General features: G+C 41.7%; 1 pseudogene; it reads left to right on the top strand.

Annotated features, from left to right (window-relative positions):
• Positions 1-818: 818 nt before the first annotated feature.
• LOC114704321 lies at positions 819-2,702 on the top strand (annotated as a pseudogene).
• The last annotated feature ends 14,102 nt before the right edge of the window (positions 2,703-16,804 follow it).

The following is a 16,804-nucleotide window of genomic DNA, read 5'->3' as shown; positions in this document are numbered from 1 at the left end:
ACTTTTCAGCTTGATAATCAGATCATTTCTGGTAGATACAGATATGCAAACCTTCCAACACAATGATGTGCCTCTACTGCCCTCATGTGGTAGTCTTATATTTCTACAGTTGTAGTTCAAGTTTTTTAAACAATAGCTTCATATTTAATTCACATTTTTGTCACCTCAGACTTCAGATAGGAAAGGACTGCTAAGGACTTGAAGAACATAGGATCTATTCACAGATAATTTTATAGTAAAAAAACAATTAATAAATTAATAGTAAATAGGAGCCAACAGCACATATTATCTTGTGTCAAAACATGAGTAAATAGAGTATTAATGTGTAGCAATTCAAGATTTACTGTCAAATTGGATGGCAATGGGTTACCACTCGTTGAAAGTATTTCAGTGTTGTGAGCAGAAACTAGGAAGGCTCATAGAAACATTCACAGAAGAGAACTGAGAAGCCATGCACATACTGGAAAGCTGAAGAGAGCACTACAAGTTGCTAAATAAAAGTAGACATCTTGAATCATCATAGAAACTCATTAATCAAAAAAAGAAAAGACATTACAAAGGTAAATCAAAATAGTTTATGGCAGGTTCTTATCGCCAAGGCAATGGGCCTTAATTAAGTCTATTACCCTACTCATAGTCAAGCAGCATGCATTTGTTCCAAGGTAGACCTACTCCCTCATTCACATGGGTATGAATTTGCATGAAAATAATTTATCTCCAAAACTAGAAATAACCTAGTAGGCCATGTCCTCTAACATTTTACTCTGGCGAGATAACTTAAAACTACAGAGCCCTGAAATCAAAATCAGCCAATGACCATGTCTCCAGGAGAAAAATTAAATAGACATCTAGAAGAACAAAATGGAGTTTGCACAGATGAGAAACCTTCTCTTGGTGTTTTGCTGAGGCATTCTGTTCTGATGAAGCGCACTTTGAGAGTGAGAACTTCACAGAAAGCAAAGAAACTCAGCCTCACACAGTTTCAACACAAGCTCTACTGTAATCATCAGGGAAATTCAGGGTTATGCAAAGGGCTGAAGACTCCGGCCTGCTGCCAGGGGAGTGAGTCTCAGAGGCAAACATGACCCTCCAGAACTTGATCTCTGTTCTCAAAAAATGATTGATAATTTTAATCACTTAATGTGGGCTAGATTTTATTGGCTGCCATTTTTTTTAATGGAGTCATGGAACACCACAAAGAGTAAAGAATCTGTAAAGTGAGGCTTAATAACAAACAGCTCCTCAGTCCTCACACACGTGGAGTGACCGGAAATTCACACATAGAGAAAATGACAATTCTAAAAAGAGCAGTGAAGGCTCACACTGCCACTGAACTTGTTTTCCTCACTGTAATGCTGTAGGCCCAGAGTTGACTAATCGTGATGAAAGCAGGGCTCCCATCCATCGCTCTTCAGAAGGGCACACAGCCCTCCGACTAACTGCTTCCTGCCACCTTAAAGATCCCTAAGAGCGATTCAAAGGCCTTGGCGTCTGCACCAGCCGTGGGAACAAGGCTGCAGAGCCTGTCCGGAGAGGTCATGTGGGAGCTGTGTTCTGCCACTGGGCAAGTGCTCGCAGGCCGAGTGGGCCGCAGTGCCCCAGCTGGGTTGCGGGAAGCCTTAAACACAGCCGGGGTGTCCCAAGTCTGGGAGGCCAGCCAGCTCTTGGAGGAGTCAGGGTCAGCGTGCTCACTGAGAGCTTGCTTCAATTTTGGACCCCAGACGAGTTAGCGGGCAAGTCAATCGCAAGAGTACCAGTTAGTGACCAGGGTCACGGATGAATGTCAGACCCAAGTGTCTTTGAGGCGTTAAAGACAGAGAACGGGGTGACCCGATATCCCTTGAGCTTCTCTTGTGAAATGATGGAAGGAAGATGCAGGACTGAGGAGGGTGCAGATAGTCAGAACAGTCAGAGGAGACGTGCTTAGTTAAAACTGGCTGGTGAGGGTCAGCCGGCTCTGTGGCCTTCGCCTCGTCCTGTCCACGATCAGTCATCCATCTAGTCGTCTGATCTAGAGCTGTTCCTCCTGCCGTCGTCTGGAGCTCAGGCCCAGTGCCTGGCACTGAACCAGGCCCTTAAATGTCTTCTCATACCAACCAATATGTCCATTTCACAGACAGGGAAACAGTACACAGAAGTGAACTATAATAACTTGTCTACGGTCCTGCAGCAAGTGAGGAGGCTGAGAAGGATGTTGAGCCACTGGTCCAGTGCTAGGAAGGCTGAACATTCCCAATGCCTTCCCAGCTTCCTGGAGAGTCATACTGATTATCCCATGTTCACAGGGGACACAACAGTTCTCCGGCTGGGACTGCTGCCAGCGTCTTCCCCGAGGAAGACACAGTGTTCTCCACAGACACCATGCTCCAGTGCAAGCCTCTGATAGCTGCAGAAAGTTGGGGATGGACCACAGGGAAGGTTTCCAAATGGGTGCAAAGGATGACAAGAAGCCAAAGGCCTCCCTGCCCCTGGAGAACCTCATAAGACCCCGGACTCTCTGTCACCTGAGCTCCAGCCTCCCAGAAACTGCTATATGAGTGGCTGTCCTAACTGTGTGGATAAATTATGCAGAAGCTCTGCTGAGGCATTACCAGGATGATGGGGAGAAGGCCCTGGCCATTGTAGATGACCATGTGACTGATGAGAACCTCAAGGCCCTCCTCAGAATGGAGATCTGGCTCTGCACACAAAGTAGAGGCTGAGCCAGTTTACCAGGGGCCCCTTGCCGTGGATAGGCGCCACCCTTTAGAAGCAGCAGGGCCACTTTTTTCTTGAGTCTGGAAGACTCCACATGTCTGCCTGGAATAGGAATTACTGTGTAACAACTTCACCTCCGAATAAATTCTCTGTTAAAACTAGGGGAAAAAAAGTCTCTAAGAGCCTAAATGGGTTCAATCCAGACAGAGCCCCGAGGAGCTATTTGCGACTGATAGCTACTAGCAAAGGGGAAATCAGTTTTCCCCAACTGCGTGTCTCTGGGTGTATCAACCACACTCCAGGGTGGGGCCCATGCCCAGGAATAATTTGCCAACATAAATTGAAATGAATGTTTTTGGGGGAGAGGGGTTGTTTGTTTGTTTGTTTGTTTGTTTGTTTGTTTTGGGGGGGGTGTTTGTTTCCAAGGGTGCTTTTTGTTTGTATATTTTTTGTCTTACTGGGTTTTCATTTTGATTTCCATTTTTTGTTCTGTTTTGGGATATTTTGTGGAGGAAGGAAGCATGAAATTGGGTGGGTGGGGAGAAACAGTGAAGAGTTTGTAGACGGGGAAAATGTAATCAAAATATATTTTTAAATGCAGAAAAATAACGCCTGAGAAATTTTCTTTTAAGTCTTTTGCCCCCTAGTGGCCACTGCTTAGCCAAAGGAAACAGCCATGTTAAACAGAAAAGTCTTTTTGTTTTCTTTTTTATTTATTCTCTCATATAGTATATCCTGACCTCAGTTTCCCCTCCCTCCTCTTCTCCCAGTCCCCGACACACACACTTTCCCTCTCCCCCAGATCCACTCCTCCTCTGTTTCCCTTCAGAAGAGGGCAGGCCTCCCAGGAATATCAACCAAACACGGCATAACAAGTTACAATAAGACTAGGCACATCCCCTCATATCAAGTAAGGCTAGATGAAGCAACCCAGTAGGAGGAAAAGGGTCCCAAAGCAGATAAAAGAGTCAGAGACAGCCCCCTGCTCCCACTGTTAGGAGCTCCACAAGAAGATCAAGCTACACAACTGTAACATACATGCAGAGGGCCTAGGTCAGTCCTGTGCAGGCTCCCTAATTACTGATTCAGACTCTGGAAGCCACCATGAGCCCTGGTTAGTTGATTCTGTGGACCATGTTCTTGTGCTGTCCTTACTCCCTCTGGCCCCTACAAAACTTCCTCCCCCTCTCCCTCAGTAGTCCCTCAGCTCTGCCTGCTGTCTGGCTGTGGGTCTCTGCCTCTGCTCCCATCAGTTGCCAGATGAAGCCTCCCTGATGATGACTATAGTAGGTTCCTATCTATGAGTATTGCAGAGTGTCAGGAATCATTTCATCCTTTTCTTTTTTCTTTCTCTCTTTCTTTCTCTCTTTCCTTCCTTCCTTCCTTTTTTCTTTCTTCTCCTTTTTTTGCCAGTCATATGTGGTTCTATTCTAGGTCTCCAGGCTACCCACCCTCTGGATCCTGGCCCTCGGGGTGGGCTCCCTCTAGTGGCATGGATCTCAAGTCGGACCAGACTTTGGCCACTCCCACACTTCTGCACCATCCTTACCCCCAGCACATCTTGCAGGCAGGACAAATTGTTGGTCAAAGGTTTTGTGCCTGGGTTGGTGTGTTAGTCTGGGTTCTCCAGAGTCACAGAACTTATACAATGAGTGTGTGTGTGTGTGTGTGTGTGTGTGTTTGTGTGTGTGTGTGTGTGTAATTTATTGGGAAAATGTACAGAGTGCAGTCCCACTAATCCAGCAATGGCTAGCTGTGAATGGAAAGTCCAAGAATCTAGTAGTTGCTCAGTCCCACAAGGCTGGGTGTCTCAGCTGGTCTTCTGTATATACTGGAAGCCCTAAGAAGTAAGCTCCAATGCCAGTGAAGGAACTGAAGTGCTGGCAAGGCAAGAGCATCAGGCAAAGAAAGAGGAAACCTTCCTTCTTCCACTGTCCTTATATAGACTTCCAGCCCAAGGTGTGGCCTGGATTACAGGTGTGTTATCCCATCTCAAGATCCAGATCAAAAGCCTGTGTCATCCAGCCTCAAGATCCAGACCACCAGTGTGCCCTGTTGTTTGAATCTTAGATGGTCTTATTAATAGAAAACCCAGAGCCAGATATCAGGGTGAAGGCTAAAAGATTAGAGAAGCAGAACCAGCCACAGCCAACCTCACCTCGCCAACTCCACAGCCGATCCTGTTTCCACGAATCCTCAGATTGAAAGCCTCTGAGTCCTCACCCAAAAGGGTCTCAGCTGAACTGCTTTAGTTCCTGTTTCCTCACACCTTATAGACCTTTCTCTGCCCTGCCATGTCACGTCCTAGGATTAAAGGTGTGTGTGATTCCCAGTACTGGGATTAAAGGTGTGTGCCACACAGCCTGGCTCTGTTTCCAGTGTGGCCATGAACTCACAGAATCTCTGCCTCCCCAGTGATAGGATTAAGGGTGTGTGCCACCACTGTCTGGTCTCTATGTCTAATCTAGTGGCTGGCTCTGTCCTCTGATCCCCAGGCAAGCTTTATTAGGGTACACAATATATCACCACAGTGCCCTCCATTTCTCGATTGTAGTTCATTCCAGATATAGTCAAAATGGCAACTAAGAATAGCCATCACAGTTGGTGTCCCAATCACTCCCCTGGAAGCCTTACCTAGTTACAGGAGATGGCTGGTTCAGGCTCTGTATCCCCTTTATAGAAAAGTCTTTTTAAATACATAGGCAAAACTCAAATGAACCTCCTGCCTCAGACTCCTACCTGATGCTTTATATAGAGAACTTGAGTACTCAGGGATTGTTGTATATATAGGGGGATCCTAGAACTACACCCCAAGAAGACCCAGAGACAACTGTAACCTATTTCATGTGAATAAAACCTGCTAAGGGGTATTTCTCTCTCAGGTCATATGTAACCTCACTTAAAAAACAGAGCACTCACCAGACAGTGGTGGCACACACCTTTAATCCCAGCACTTGGGAGGCAGAGGCAGGCGGATCTCTGTGTTTGAAGCCAACCTGGTCTACAAATTGAGTTCCAGGACAACTAGGACTGTTACACAGAGAAACCCTGTCTCAAAAAATCAAAAAAAAAAAAGAAAGAAAGAAAGAAAAAAAGAAAGAAAAGAAAAGAAAAGAAACACAGCACTCAGACCCAGTATCTGTTAACAAGTCACTGTAGCTTGTAGGTTCAGTTCCTGTAACCTAAGTCTTAGGTGGGAGGTTCTGGTGGATTCCAGGCTTCGGAAACCCTCTACAGTTACTTGGGATTTCTCTCAGACATTTCCACACAATTTCACTTTGAGATACTGCCTGGGTGTCTTGAGATTTGAAAGTTATCAATTTAATTTGATTCGGTTTGATTTGATTGCTCATCTCATCTGTCTTATCTAACTTGCACAGGAAGTACTCTCTTAAAGAGCTCTGGAGCTCCTTCTTTTGGGCTCATGTGGAGGACATACTCAAGTATGAAAGAGATAACACAAATCAGGAAAGCCAGAATTGCAGCTTCCTCATTAGATATGTTGCGGTTTTCATGCTGCATCCTTGTTCAGATGCAATTTATAAGTGAGTAGTTGTTTTACTATACTATTGTCTCAGTTGGTGTTCTATTGCTATGAAGAGACATGATATTCCACTGCCTGGCCCCCATAGTCTTGTAACCATAGCATAACACAAAAATTAATTTGTCCAACTTTAAAAGTCCCCATAGTCTATCATAATCTCCACACAGGGAGCCCCCCTGCCACATACCTAGCCTCAGCAGCTTTCCTTAGTCATGGAGGGGGAGCCCGCAACCCTTTTTTATATCCTTGACTCTAAAGCTAGAACCATATGGCAGAAGCTGCCAAGTTCTATTGCTTGCTAGGGCTAGAACTTGGCCCCTCATCCAATTACATCTTCACCGGCTTTCTGTTTTTGATGGTTTCCTTCGCTGCTTAAGCTTTTCTTTAATTCCTTTTCATAAATTGGAAGCTTGGCTAGGTAAGATCTTGCCCTGAGGTCACCACTACCCTTATCCCATTTAGCATCAGGCTTTTCTTTAATCTTTTTATTGTCTTGACCACTGGACTTAGCTCTATTATACTTCCTGGTGCTCATTTTCTTCTCAAACTGTACATCTTGTATTTTTTTTCCTGCTCAGCTTGCTCCTTTTCATTATAGATCTGCATAAGAGTGACCACTGATAACCACATGGCAGAGTCAATGCTAGGCTGTCTTGAAATTTTCTCTGCCAGCAAACACTATTAATCTAAAAACTCCTCAATTTAACCTCAGGCAGACTTTTAGGACAAGGGCAGAAAGCAGCCAATTTCTCTACCAAAATACCACAAGAATGGCCTCTAGGCCACTTGCTAATATTCTTCTTCTCTGAAACATTTTGAGCTGGGTCCCCACAGCTCAAAACACCCTCAGCACCACTGTCTTCCATGATCCTACAAGTATGGCCCATTAAGTCCCACTTAAAGCATTTCCAGTGCTTCCTAATCCCAAGTCCCAAAGTCCACATTCTGCCAAAAAGAAGCATGGTCATGCCTGTCAAAGCAACACCCTGCTCCCTGACACCAAATTCTGTCTTAGTCATTGCTCCATTGCTGTGAAGAGACACCATGACCACAGCAACTCTTAAAAAGGAGAACATTCGATTGGAGCTAGCTTACACTTTCAGAGGTTTAGCCCATTGTCATCACGGCAGGGAACCTGGTTGCATGCAGGCAGACATGGTGCTGGAGGAGTAGCCTGAATAGCCTATGAGTTCTACATTGGGATCCAAAAGCATCAGGAAGAGAGAGACACTGTGCCTGGCTTGAGCATTTGAAACCCCAAAACCCACCCCCAGTGACATACTTCCTCCAACAAGGCCGCATCTCCTAATCCTTTCAAATAGTGCCATTCCCTATGTGCCTATTGGGGGCCATTTTCACTCAGACCACACCAGTGATGGATGTTGAGATAGTTGGCATTCTTTTTTTTTTTTCAGTCTAGTTTCCAACAGAGCAGCCATAAAAAGTTAACATAGAAAGATCACATACTGAGAGCAGAAGGGGAAAATGCTCAATTATTTCTTTGCCCAGAGACTTTACAATATGCTCGTTAATGTATTTACTACAGACACTGATAAATTTGATTTGAGGTTGCTCTACGTAAACTAAATAAAGTGTGATCCTCCTGCCTCTGCCTCTTCAACATATCTGGCCTGCTATTTGCAGTTGATGCCCACTGGCAAAGGAAGAATCAGCTTTCCCCAATGAAGTGTCACTGGGTATATTGACTACATTTCAGGACAAGCCCTATGCCCAGGAGTAGTTGGCCAACACAAGACAAACCCCCATGGTACTTTTTTGTGGACTTTTTGTTTTGTCAATTTTGTATTAGCATTTTTGGTGTTACTGGTTTTTTACTTGTGTGTTTGACTTTTTGTTTTTGTGGTTGTGTGGGAGGTTGTTTTGGGTGAGAAAGAAAAAGAACATAGAATTAGGTGGGGCAAAGCATGATGGAAATATATTGTAAGAAATGTTTTAATTAAAAAATGCATATAAAGCTGGGCGGTGGTGGCTCACGCCTTTAATCCCAGCACTTGGGAGGCAGAGCCAGGCAGATTTCTGTGAGTTCGAGGCCAGCCTGGGCTACCACGTGAGTTCCAGGAAAGGCGCAAAGCTACACAGAGAAACCCTGTCTCGAAAAAAAACAAAAAAAAAAAAAGCATATAAAATGTGTATTATAGCCGGGCGGTGGTGGCTCACGCCTTTAATCCCAGCACTCGGGAGGCAGAGGCAGGCGGATCTCTGTGAGTTCGAGGCCAGCCTGGGCTACCAAGTGAGTTCCAGGAAGAGCGCAAAGCTACACAGAGAAACCCTGTCTCGAAAAACCAAAAAAAAAAAAAAAAAAAAAAAAAAAAAAAAAAAAAAAAAAAAAATGTGTATTATATAAGCCAGTTAATCAATTAAATTGACCTTCGATTAAAAAGAAAGAAAACAATAAAAAGTGGCCCATCATATATCAGTATACTTCACCCACCCCCAACTCTCCTGTCCAAGAATGTCAAGGTAATGTCTCAATTTCCCAGGAATATTTCAATTCTCATGAGACAATTAAGTTTTGTGGAAAAATGTTATCCCAGCCCCAAATTGAGTTGAGATGTAGATATCTAACTCAGACATTCCAAAGAAGGAGACTATTAAACACATGGTGATGCATATGGTGATATTTTATTTGTACTGAAATGTGATTTTATTTGTATGTTAATAAATAAAGTTGCCTGGGGGTCAGAGCTAATAGCAAGCCATAGCAGAAGCCAGGCAGTGGTGGCACACACCTTTAATCCTGATCACATGACAGGCAGATCTCTGTGTGTTCAAGGATACAGCCAGCATGGAGACACACGCCTTTAATCTCCTATACCAACCACAGAGACAGGCAGTGATGAGGAGGTCATGTGGTTGGGTTTACAACCAATAAGAAGGCAGAACAGAAAGTCAATAAACAGACACACAGGAAGTAGGTCTCTTGCTGAGGGGAAGGACAGCAGCGGCAGGAAGGGTAAGAAGGCGATTTTAAGTCTCAGCTCTTAGCTACTGCTCTGACCTCTTGGGCTTCAACTCTGAATTTGGCTGTGTTTCTTGTTTAATAAGACCATTACATCTACAGATGCATGCCTGCAATTCTCAGGAGATGGAGGCGGAAGACCAGTTTACAGTCATTTTCTGTTACATAGTGAGCTCAAGGCTATCCTGGGTTATATGAAACCTTGTCTCAGAAAAGTGAAAACAAAAAAATAGGCGAAGGTAGGGAAACAAAGGCTTCCAGTCTGAAAGGAGATTCAGGTACATCTCTGAGAGAAAAAAAATCACCAGATACAAGAAAAGTTTGTAATTTTTTTCTTTAATTAAAACATTATGACCTCATTTCCTCCTCCAACCCTCCAGTGCCCCCTCTGTTCCCTTTCAGATTCATGGCCTCTTATTATTTAATGATTATTGTTACATGCATATATACAAGTTAATAAATGTATAAATTCAACCTTCTGTGTCCAATTAGTGATGTTCACATGTAGTTTTTAGGGGTGACCACTTGGAATTGGATAACCATTTAGGGGGCTCATCTCTTGGGAAAACTAATTCTCCCTCACTTAGAAGTTTTTAATTGCCTGTAGCTCTTCTGGAAAGGTGCTCTGTGTAATTTCCTCCATTAACATTGAATGTCAACTGGTGTTTTCATTGTTCAGGTCTTGTTTAGACAGCTGTATTTTTGAGATTTTATGGGTATAGCTTCCCTGTCATATCTAGAAGACACAATCTTGCAGCTGACTTTCTGATCCTCTGGCTCTTAAATCTTTCTGTCCCCTCTCACATCATGTTCTCTGAGCCTTGAGTATAAAAGTTGCATTTAAAAGCTATATCAGCTGGGACCAGGAACTCTACACACAGTTGTTCTCTGAATTTTGACCAGAGGTGACTTTCTGTAATAGTCTCTGTCTGCTTCAAAAGGAGGCATCTTTGATGAGGGAGAAGAGCTACATATATCTATGGATGTAATAACTTGTACTTAGAATGCAACCAGGAATTAAACTGGCTTAGGAAAGTGACTGTAATAGATACTCCTCCAAGATCTAAAGCCTCACCAGCCATGGGTGATTGGCTTGGTTTACAGTGCCAGCATGATTTTCCTCCTGTTGAATGGGCCCTAAGTCCTGGGAGACAGCTGTTGGTTACCACCAAGATGTAAGGCCACTATTGCACTTTCATCTGTCCATGATGGCATGATGGTCATTGTTGTGGTTTGTAGGCTTTACAACTGGTTAGGACTACTGCATACTTTCCTCCCCTTGACAGCTTGCAAAGCACTGTCTGGGGTGATAAAAGCTAGTCCTTAAGAAGGAGGTTTTTGTGTCAGATCCAGCTTTATTCCTCTGTAACCTCCACCCCAAGTGTATGGTGTATGTATATAGCAACAGGGATTTACCTCCAACTTTTAAGAGGCAACCAAGGGCAATGGCAATAGCCTATGTTGTTTTGGAAGTCTCCTGGACTCCCTGATCAATAATAACTTGAAAAGAGATTTCTTGTGCATAGCACTGACGTTTTTGTTAGATAGTCTATGACTCTTGGGGGTAGTGTTGTTATCTCAAGTGGCATAGTCTCACTTAAACTATATACATACATCATACACATACATTTGTATATATTATATGTAATTTTAGGTAAAAATAATATACTCCTTATGGCTTTTTTAAGCATCCTCAGTGTAACGAGAATTTTTAGGCACAGGGGTCATAGCAGTGGTTCCTAGCACTATTTTCAGGCTGTTCCTAATCACATGTCCTTCAAAAACCCTTGACATTGAAATTGCATTGTTATTGCAGATTCACTTATTGGCCAGAGCACCACTGACAGCTCAGAAGACTGTTTTTCTATTGTGTGAAAGGTCCGGAGATCATAGAATTTCCCGCCCTTGGCCAATGTGTTGATTAGCACTGCTGTTTTCTGGCATGCCCTTTACTGCTTTGCTCTTCCGTCTCCCTCTTCACATTACCATTGTACTTCCATGTCACACACTCTCTCCACTTAGACCTTAGCATTAAAAAAAAATCCTGTTTCTTACTGATAAGCCTATTATTCCTGACCCTTAGTTTAATAGCTCTGTACTAAGGCAATTGAAATAGCATATTTTATATATTTTAATCTACTATCTTTAGCTCTGTAGCTACATTGTAGAGAATTGCTTCTTAAGCACTAAAAAGAAATATATTCTTCAATGATACTTTTAAATCTTTTGTTTGAATTATGGATTCAGTTATCTGAAACTATAAATCAATTCCCCACAAATCTCAGTGGTATAAAATAATAACCATTACCTTACTTATAATTCTAGATCTCTGTAATGTGTGCATTGGAGTAGCTAAATGTGATATTCTCTTGAACAAGAATGAAACATCCGGAATGATCTTGTCATATGTCTGGGACCTTGATGTTAACTATTAGATGGGATTCTTTGTGTTCTCCCTTATGTCTCTTTTCTAATGTGGCCCCTCATCAGTCAAAAATTTGAATAACCCAGAGATTGTTTCTGACTTAGAAAAGAAGAAAAGTAAATCTTATGTCATGGGCTTCAAAAGGAATACGACCTTATGCTAATCAGAGCAGGTCACAGGATCTGAGCATGATGTTCACACCTGTGATTCCAGCACACAGGAGGCTGAGGCAGAAGGATTTGGAATTCGCTGTCAGTGCTATATATGAGACCCTCTAAAAATGAAATCTTTCTAGAAAGCAAATATCAAGGCAGCCAACCTCAATTCAAAATTAATGAGAAAGGACTCCTGTTTCTGGCTCTTTCAGACAAAACTTCCTAGTCATATTACTATAAAAAACAAACAAGAAAAGAAAAAACACATGATATTGAAAGACTTGCTTCAGCTATCTTCAGAAGCAACACAGTCTTAATATACAGCTGCTTCACATCTGATTTTATTAAACTTTCATGATCATATATTAAAAGGGGAAAAACAATAAAAGTAAATCATCTAAGACATTCCTTAAACTTCCTCACATCCAGAGTCAAACTCATCTGTATCACCTTTCACCTCAGAAACACCAATAGTTATATTTTTCTTTTGATTATAACTAATGGTCTAAACTGAAAGCTGAAACAAGTTAGTCAGGCCAATGAGCATTATATATGTTCCTAAACTGAAAATTTTGTTGACTAAAATAACAAAGGTTTATAGGAAATACAGAAGACACAGCCTAAGCAGTCAATAACAACAACATGACTTCTAATCTTAAAAGACATTGAATGAAGATGCCATCAATTAAAGATACCATGATTGTAAGATATGACCAGACATGTGGAGCCATTTCTTAGACTTGATGAAACATGGTAATGGTTTTAGATAGAGCATCCTACAGCTCTGCTTTAGCCAACCAGCACATACAGCTGAAACTTTCTGTTTTAATGGAAATGTTTTGTTGTGGGACAATCTTTTTGTACACTGTAAAAATGTGTCTCTGCCAAGTCACCTTCTGATTGGTTTAATAAAGAGCTGAATGGTCAATAGCTAAACAGGAGAGAATAGGCGGGACTTCTGGGCAGAGATAGGAACTCTGGAAGGAACCAGAGAGGTGGAGATTCACCAGCAAGATATGGAGAAAGTTGAACATAAGGTATGGAGGAGAGGTAGCAGAATGCAAATGTAACAAGCCACATAGTAGAATGTAGATTAGTATTAAGGGGTTAATTTAAGTTATTAAATTTGAACAAGCTTAAGCTAAGACCAAGCTTTTATAATTAATAAAAAGTCTCCATGTCATTATTCAAGAGCTGGCAAGCCAAAGAAAGACCTGCTACAGTTGTTTTTTTTTTTAATGCAATGTATTCTGATTATGGTTTCCCCTCCCCCAACTCTTCTCAGATCCTCTTCACCTTTCTATCCAAATTCACACCTTTTCTTTCTCTCGCATTAGAAAATAAACAGCCCAGGGCTCTGTATTTTTCCAGAGGTCCTGCATTCAATATAGCAACCACATGGTGACTCTCAACCATCTATAGTGGGATCTGATGCCCTCTTCTGGCATAAAGGCATACATGCAGATAGAACTTAAACAGAAAACAAATAAATCTTTAAGAAAGAAAAAGAAACAGGCATCTAAAAATAATGATAATAAAAGATTTAAACAAACCAGAATAGGACAAAACAAACAGAAAAAAGAATCAAAGAAAAAGCACAACAAACATATATAGACACAGACCCACACATATACACAACACATTTGCACATTCTTTAAGTCTCATAAACACACAAAAATCAGAAATCATAGGATAGTAAGCAAAAGACTTGTAAGTGACAAAACAAAGTATTATGAGACAAAAAAAAACTTTAAAAATACCATTGAGTTTGTTCTGTGTTAATCATCTATTGCTTTAGCAGAACAGTAGTATTTGATTTTCTCCTATGTCCACAGTCCATGTAGTCTCAGGTTCTTGGCTACCTAAGCAGTACTAGACATGGATTCCACCTCAGGGAGTAGAATATATATATTTAGTTACAAACTGCCCGGCTTAGTTTGTAACTAATATTATACCTCTAAGTCAATTATTTGGGAAATGGCTGCTGGGTATTTGGGAATTGCTGGTGGGACAGATACACCCTCCCCATCTACAGGTACCACCACATGGCAGAGCATAAATAAGGAATGTGGGTTAACTTAAAATGTAAGAGCTAGTTAGTAATAAGTCTGAGCTATTGGCTGAACATTTACAATTAATGTAAGCCTCAGAGTGATTGTTTGTAAACAGGCAATCAGGACAAGAAACTACTGTTTCCAGTTCCCGGCACTATTTTCAGGCTGTTCCTAATCACACAGCCTTCAAACACCCTTGACATTAAAATGAACAGGCTGCATTGCTGTTAAATGAAATCTAAATCCAATTAGAGAGTTACGCCCACAACGTTTGTGGCACTGTTGCGCCAGCCTGTCTTGCAGACAGGTCACCATTGTAGCTGGACTGGTGCTCACATTTCTCCTCTGGTAGAGTGGGGTGGGCCTTCCAGTACCGTAAACACTAGTCAGCAAGGGCGAAGGCTCCAGGCAGGCCCCAGCTTGACTTCTCTGTGTTCAGTGTGTTATGCAAGTGTTGTCTTCAGCAATGGGACCTTACCATCAGTCTGGGGAGAGCAACCGATACAGAGCTGAAACTCTTAAAGGGAAGAGCTGGAGACAGAATGATGATGGTGCGTTTATTGTTTAGCCCGATCTAATTTTGCCACATTAACAGTCTGCCTCTCTGGCCTTCCTCTCTTCAATTTTCCCTCTCTGACTAAAGCGATCCAGTTTTTCTAAGTCTATTCCTATCTGCTTTCAATTGAGCTTAATTTGGTTTGAATTCATCTTTTTCTTATGGGATCTTGCAGATGGCTATAAATCTAGTAGACCGTGCTCTTCCACCTGTTGAATTAACACTATCATATAGTTGCATGAGTAAGTGATAAGCATGTCTGACCCTCAAATAATAATCATTTACCTGATTTTTAAAATAACTCTGAGTATTGTATTCTACTAGGCAGTGTCTATTGATCACATTGGCACTAGACCCATGGGAAGCTTGTCTCTTAAGTAAACTCTAACTCTACTATTTTGCCCTTAGTTGATTCACAATCTTTTAAGCGTTAATTATGCCAGGGAGAACCAAGGGTCAAATATTATAAATAGTCAATATGTCATCCAGTTGTCTTAAAATAGACTTATGATTCCTCTTTCTTTTATTAAACTTTCCTGAAATTTATTTGTTAAAGAAATCAAGTTTACTCCAATGGAATTGCCCTCTATCTGATTTTCTCAACCACATTCTTAAAACATCATCATACTTCTCCATCCCTCATATTTTTGAAAACTGTTAAGTGGTATATAGACTTCATCAAATTCCAGATTTTAAAATTTATTTTACAAAGTGAATTTGAGGTCTTTATAGGAAGTACATAGTGTCTACATGTACCTTATGATATTAACAGCCAAGACCAAGGCACTGATGAAATAGTGATGTCATCATCTGTCAGCTCTTCTGTACTTATTATCTATAAGACCTATATGCTGTATAAATAGAACTTTGCTTCACCAAATTTATTTACCCAGAGAAAATTTTTATGGAAAAGGTAGAATAGATACTTGATTCTGATTTCTTTTTAAATAAGTTTTGGAAACAATTCCTTCATTTCCTAGAACCCTCCAAAGATAATCAATGAGTTTGCTTTGTTTATATCATTAGGAATTCATAAATTTGAGCATAATTACCTGTGTTTTGATCCATTTAATTGTTGTTCTTGGAAATACCTATGAGCCACAACAATGACCAGCACAGCAAGATATCCCTGGAAGTGGCACTTACATCTTGGTGGTAACTTGGATTTGAACTTCCCAGAACCACGGGCCAAATAACTTCTCTTTCCTTCCTACATACTGTGTGTAGGGTAAGTCTTTCTAGTGACATTAACACTTACCAATAAAGAATTTATTCTTGCCAATTAAGAATATAAAGTTTCAGCCGGGCGGTGGTGGCGCACGCCTTTAATCCCAGCACTCGGGAGGCAGAGCCAGGCGGATCTCTGTGAGTTCGAGGCCAGCCTGGGCTACCAAGTGAGCTCTGGGAAAGGCGCAAAGCTACGCAGAGAAACCCTGTCTGGAAAAACCAAAAAAAAAAAAAAGAATATAAAGTTTCAATTAGAATATTCTTAGACATTAGTTGATACTTTTCCTGGCATAACCAGGGTAGCAGTTATAGGTGTAGTCCATAGACCTAAGCCCTTTACTAGATTATTTTTGTAAAGCGTCAAGGTAAGAGCGTTCATCTTGTTAAATGGTTGTAAAGTTCACGATGAGTAGCACGTGCTGAAGACTGCATGTAACCCACCAAGCCAGCAACACTTGCTCTCTGGAGTTTTATAGAAGTTACCGCCCCTCGCCTTGTCACTTACATCAGGGTTTGAGCGTTCCACTCCCACATAGTATCATTTCACATGTGTCACGCCAATTGTTCCTATTCATTTGTATCTGTTTTTTTTTTTTTTTAACTAAAAAGACTATTGAATGAAAATGAGTACATTGTAGCCGGAGTTTTCTCCAGTCCTGCCCAGTCCTGCAGTCCCGCAGCCACTTATAAAATAATTATTCAGAGGCTTAATATTGTTTGCAAACTGCATGGTTTATGGCAGCCTTCTTGCTAGCTAGCTCTTATAACATAACTCAACCCATAACTATTAATCTGTGTACCGCCATGTGTTCTGTGGCTTTACGGGTCTGCTGGCATGTTGCTCCTTGGGTGGCAGGCTGGCATCTCTCCAGACTCCACCTTTCTCTTTTCTGTCTCTCTCCTTGGATTTCCCACCTGCCTCTAAGCTGCCTTGCCATAGGCCAAAGCAGCTTATTTATTAACCAATGGGAACAACATATATTCACAGCATACAGAAAGATATGCCCCAGCAGTACATGACAACTCCTAGGTATGGTTGAGAAGGGTTTTATTGTAGATGTGAGGAAAAGTACAATCAGAGGCAGACTGAACCAGGACTGAGGTGTGGGGAGAGTGAGAGAGGAAGAGAAGAGAGAGAGAAGAGGAGTGAGGACAAGAGAAGGGAC

This window comes from Peromyscus leucopus, chromosome 13 (assembly GCF_004664715.2).
Source record: "Peromyscus leucopus breed LL Stock chromosome 13, UCI_PerLeu_2.1, whole genome shotgun sequence".
Taxonomy (NCBI): domain Eukaryota; kingdom Metazoa; phylum Chordata; class Mammalia; order Rodentia; family Cricetidae; genus Peromyscus; species Peromyscus leucopus.
The sequence above is the reverse complement of the archived record's forward strand: the minus strand, read 5'-3'. Positions and strand labels throughout refer to the sequence as shown.